This window comes from Chrysemys picta, unplaced genomic scaffold (assembly GCF_011386835.1).
Source record: "Chrysemys picta bellii isolate R12L10 unplaced genomic scaffold, ASM1138683v2 scaf1986, whole genome shotgun sequence".
NCBI classification, from domain to species: Eukaryota; Metazoa; Chordata; order Testudines; family Emydidae; genus Chrysemys; species Chrysemys picta.
This window is the reverse complement of record NW_027054691.1, coordinates 4,686-9,771: the sequence shown is the minus strand read 5'-3', so window position 1 is coordinate 9,771 and position 5,086 is coordinate 4,686. Positions and strand designations below refer to the sequence as shown.

Genomic DNA, 5,086 nt, shown 5'->3' with positions numbered 1-5,086 from the left:
AGTCAGAGAAGGCCCTGCGGGCCGTGCTCTACTGTGGCCGGTTGGGCGCCCAGGGAAGCATTTGTTTAGTGGCTGTCAGCCCAGTTCCTAGGCCACAGGTGTCTGCGTGAGAAAAGCACCATCACAATTGGCAGCTGGGCCAAGAATGGGCTGTGGAGAATGAACTCCTGGAGAGACTCCTGTGGGGTGGGGCTGAGGCTCGCTGGCTCAGTGGTACATGATAAGCTTCCTTTACTGTGCCTATTCTGTGGATCTAGAGAGGACTTAAGTGTCCAGGGCTCCAATCTGGCTTCTTTCATGAGCAGCAGTCACTAAAAAGAGAGAGGATCAGAGGAGATCTGCCCCGTTCCCATTAACTCCCCTCTTCTTCCCTTCAGATGACCGCATACGGTGCATTCCTTCACAAGGGGTCCTTCTGCCGGAACTACTTCAACATCCTGGAACTGCTGGTGGTTGCTGTCTCCCTCATCTCCATGGGAATTGAGTAAGCACCCGTTGTAGCAACAGGTCTGCCTGTTCAGCAGAGGATAGGGCCATCTGCTGTGCTGTCATCTACGTTGGCAATAGAGACGTAGGATGGGTTAGACCATTGGTCTGTCTAGCCTAGTATCTCACCTCCAGCAATGACCAGTAACTGATGCTGCAGATGGTAGGGATGCACCTGGGCAGATGCAGGGCTGTAGATGGAGGGTGGGGAGTAATTCCCTCCTGATCCCTGTGACAATCAGCCTGTGCCCAGAAGCATGTGAGTTGGTTGATTCCCCTTGCATTAGCATTCATACACTATTCAGTGCCACAAAGTCATCCAGCCACACTGTTGGGAGTAAGGAAATAAACAACCCCTGAGAATGGAGAGGAGAGGCTATGACATGAATTGGATACGCAAGGATTTTGTGGGCAGGCACTCATTTCAATCTGGAATTGCCTTCCTCCTCCCCCAAGTTCCTTCAGGACTCCTGGGTTCTGTTCCTAATGGTGGGTGGGAATGTGGCCTAGGGGCTAGGGCTCAGGATAGGGATGTCAGCGATCCTGGGGGCTAGGCCCAACTCTGCTACTGATGTACTGTGCAGCCGCCTGCCCCTTCCCCCACAGTGGGAAGCGCCTGGAAGTGCTGCCCTTGGGGAGCTCTGTCAAACTGGATTGCAATCCCCTCCTAGAACACATGACAGCCTGGCCCCGCCAGAGCATGCTCCCAGCCTGTCCTCCTGCCCCTGCCGCTCCGCACCCCCCGGCCTGCCCCCTGCAGCACACCGCCAGCCTGCCCCCCAGTGCGCCCCCTCCTGCTCTGCACCCCCCAGCCTGCCCCCTGCAGCACACTGCCAGCCAGCCCCCCCAGCACGCCCCTTCCCGCTCCGCACCTCCCAGCCTGCCCCCTGCAGCACACCGCCAGCCTGCCCCCCAGCGCGCCCCCTCCCGCTCTGCACCCCCCCAGCCTGCCCCCTGCAGCACACCGCCAGCCGGCCTCCCCAGCGCGCCCCTTCCCGCTCCGCACCTCCCAGCCTGCCCCCTGCAGCACACCGCCAGCCGGCCTCCCCAACACGTCCCTTCCCGCTCTGTACCTCCCGGCCTGCCCCCCAAGCATTCCCCCCAGACTGCCCCCTCCTGCTCTGCACCCCCCAGACTGCCCTCCAAGCATGTCCCACAGCCTGTAGGGTTACCATAATCCAGCAATCAAAAAAGAGGACGGGAGGAGCCCCGCCCCATCCTGCCCTAGCCCCGCCCCATCCTGCCCTAGCCCCGCCCCTTCCCCTCCCACTTCCCCTCCTCAGAACCCCCAACCCTCCCCCCACTCCTTGTCCCCTGACTGCCCCCTCCTGGGACCCCTTCCCCTAACTGCCCTCCAGAACCCCACCCCCTACCTAAGCCTCCCTGTTCCTTGTCCCCTAACTGCCCCCTCCTAAGACCCCCCCCAAATACCCCCCAGGACCCTACCCCCTACCTGTACCCTGACTGCCCAAAACCTTATCCACACCCCCACCCCCAGAAAGCCCCCCCCGAACTCCCGACCCCCCCGTCTCTTGACTGCCCCCTCCAGAACCTCCCTGCCCCTTCTCCTGCCCCCTGCCCCCCTTGTTGTTGGCCTTTCTTCACCTAATGTCTGGTGAACTTAGGGTAACCAGATGTCCCGATTTTATAGGGACAGTCCCGATTTCTGGGTCTTTTTCTTATATAGACTCCTATTACCCCCACCCCCGTCCCGATTTGTGAACTTGCTCAGAAATTGCCTGAGCTGCTGGGCAGCAGCGGGGGAGGAGCTCCAAACTGCCGGAGCCGATCTGCGATGCAGGGAGGGAGGGAGGGAGGAGGAGGAGGAGCCCTCTCTGGCTGAGTGTCGGAGCCCCAAGTAAGTGACACCGGCCGGCCGGCAGCACTGTTAGCCGCGCGCGCTCTGCATGGGGGGGAAGTACGGACATTTACAAATTCCCCCCGGACGCTATTTTTAGCTTAAAAAGCCGGACATGTCCAGGGGAATCCGGACGAATGGTAACCCTACCAGCCTGCCCCCTCCAGCATGCCCCCTCCTCGCCTGCCTGTCCCCCCAGTCTGCCCCCTCCTGTCCCTGGCAGGTACAGCTCCCCTGCCCATGTTGGAGGGGCACAGGTGTTGGCTCTCCCCCGATGCATCGCTGCAGGCCGGTTTGGCTCCTGACGGCATGTGAGGAGCTGATTTGTCTGGCCAGACCCCAAGCTGGCTGAGTCACCCCGTCTCCCCCCGCCCTCCCCAGGTCCAGCGCCATCTCCGTGGTGAAAATCCTGAGGATGCTGAGAGTCCTGCGGCCACTGCGGGCCATTAACAGAGCGAAGGGGCTGAAGGTGAGAGCAAGGCGGGGACAAGGGCCCTCCATAGGGGGTGGACACGGCCCCCTTCAGATCTGCCCCAGGAATCCAGGACCTGCCAGATCATGGGCCATCTGAGCAGGATCCCAGGACTGCACGTCCCAGGGCTCAGGCCACCTGATTTCACTCTTACCCGGGTGTTTTGTTAGGTGTCTGTGGGCAGCTGGGAGGCAACCCATTGGTTTTGTATTAGGTCCGCTGGCTGCATCTGGAACAGCCGCTTCCCCTGCACACCAGTGTGGTGCCGGGTCCCCCGTCCGTGTCTGGGATGGCCGCTTCCCCTGGTGTGGTGCTGGGTCCCCCATCCGTGTCTGGGACGGCCGTGTCCCCTGCACACCGGTGTGGTGCTGTGTCCCCCGTCTGTGTCTGGGATGGCCCCTTCCCCTACACAGGGGCACGGCTGATACCCACAGCAGGTCGTGGTGCTGCAGGCCTGGCCCATCGCTGCATTGGCCTCTCTCTCTCTCTAGCACGTAGTCCAGTGCGTGTTCGTGGCCATCAAGACCATCGGCAACATTGTGATTGTCACCACCCTGCTGTAGTTCATGTTGGCCTGCATCGAGGTGCAGCTCTTCAAGGTGAGAGCCCCTCCCGGCCAGAACCCAGCGCTGGTCTCACCCAACCCACCCTGTCCTGGGGAGAGCTGGGGTGGAGCTGAGCTCAGGGAAGCTCCAGGAAGTGGCTCCTCTTCGTTTCTTTTAAGAGAGGGGATTCTCCCATGTCAGAAATTCAGAGGGAGGCCGAGGACCATCCCCGGCCATCCCCTTGGGGGTACCAGCACGCTGCAGGCAGAACAGGGCAGTGTATGCATAATCTGTGCCCACGCAAGGCAGCCCCATGGCCCAGTGGGAGTCAGCCAATTTGGGGGTCTCTTGCCAGCTTTGGTGCTGACCAGCCAGGTAGCCTTGGGCCAGTCCCTTCCCCACCTGTGACTCGGTTTCCCCCGCCTGCTCCAGCTCCCCACCGTGTTGCAGGATCACAGGTGTTTCCTCCTGACCACCCGTGGCACTGCAGGCAGGTCTGCGCTTGCGCTGTTGTGCGAATGAATGAGGTTGACGTGACTCTTTGGCTAGAAGTGCTACGGGTTGCTGCAGCAGTGGTCTGGCCTTTGGGCCTTGCAGGGCTCCTAGGGGTTGTCAGTGCTGCTGACTGTGCAGGGAGAGTTGAGGGCTGGCACATCTGGCTGGGCTCTAAGCACCTCTAAGGAAAGGCCCAGCTGGGATAGGGCCCAGACGCTCACGGCTGGCACTAACCAGCCCCTTTCAGGCTGGAATGGGCCGTGGAGACGCTGCCCCCTGGGTCGGGGCCAAGCCGTGGGGTCATGTCAGGATGTACTGCAGTTGCCAGCAGCTGCCCTTGTCCTTGCTCCCCAGGTCTATCAGTCAGGCCCCCTGAGGTTCACAGTACAATCCCTGATTCTTCTGCTCTCTGCTTAAACCTAGGGGAAGTTTAGCAGCTGTACGGATCCGGCCAAGATGACAGAAGAGGAATGCAGGTAGGCGCCCCCTGTCATCACTGCATGTACCTCGCAGCCAGAGCGCAGGGACCGGGGGGGTGTCATTGCCTGAGGGGGGACTGGTGGGGAAGGCGAGGAACCAGTCCTGGTTTGTTGTCTCTTGTGCTCACAGCCTGTTCCCGGGACCCTGCTGAGCAGAGGAGCCCAGGCGTGGGTCTCTATGCAGAGCAAAGCCTGCAGCACAGGGCAGTTTGCTCTAGGGGGCAGGGAGCCGAGGGGAGTGTTGAATGGCCAGGACCAAGGAGGAGTTGGACTCGTAAGCCAGAGGAAGGCCAGGCCAATGGTTAAGGCACTAGCAGGGTTGCCAGGTGTCCGGGTTTTGACCGGAACACCTGGTCGAAAAGGGACCCTGGTGGCTCCGGTCAGCACCACTGACCAGGCCATTAAAAGTCCGGTCAGCGGCACAGCAGGGATAAGTCAGCCGCGGCTTCTGGAAGCAGGAGCATGTCCCCCCTTTGGCTCCTATGTGTAGGGGCAGCCAGGGGGCTCCGTACGCTGTTCCCGCGCCAAGTGCCAGCTCTGCAGCTCCCATTGGCCAGAAACTACAGCCAATGGGAGCTGCAGAGGGGGTGCCTGCAGACAGGGCAGCACGCAGAGCCACCTGGCCGCACCTCCACGTAGGAGCCAGAGGAAGGACAAGCCACTGCTTCCGGGAGCTGCTTGAGGTAACCGCCGCCCAGAACCTGCACCCCTGACCCCCTCCCACGCCCCAACCCCCTGCCCCAGCCCTGAT

General features: G+C 61.4%; 1 long non-coding RNA gene across 1 annotated transcript; it reads left to right on the top strand.

Annotated features, from left to right (window-relative positions):
- Positions 1-370: 370 nt before the first annotated feature.
- On the top strand, positions 371-4,814 carry LOC135980146 (uncharacterized). The gene is made up of 4 exons (XR_010597354.1): positions 371-484; positions 2,726-2,813; positions 3,315-3,415; positions 4,280-4,814. It is a non-coding gene; the product is annotated as an uncharacterized LOC135980146 (long non-coding RNA).
- The last annotated feature ends 272 nt before the right edge of the window (positions 4,815-5,086 follow it).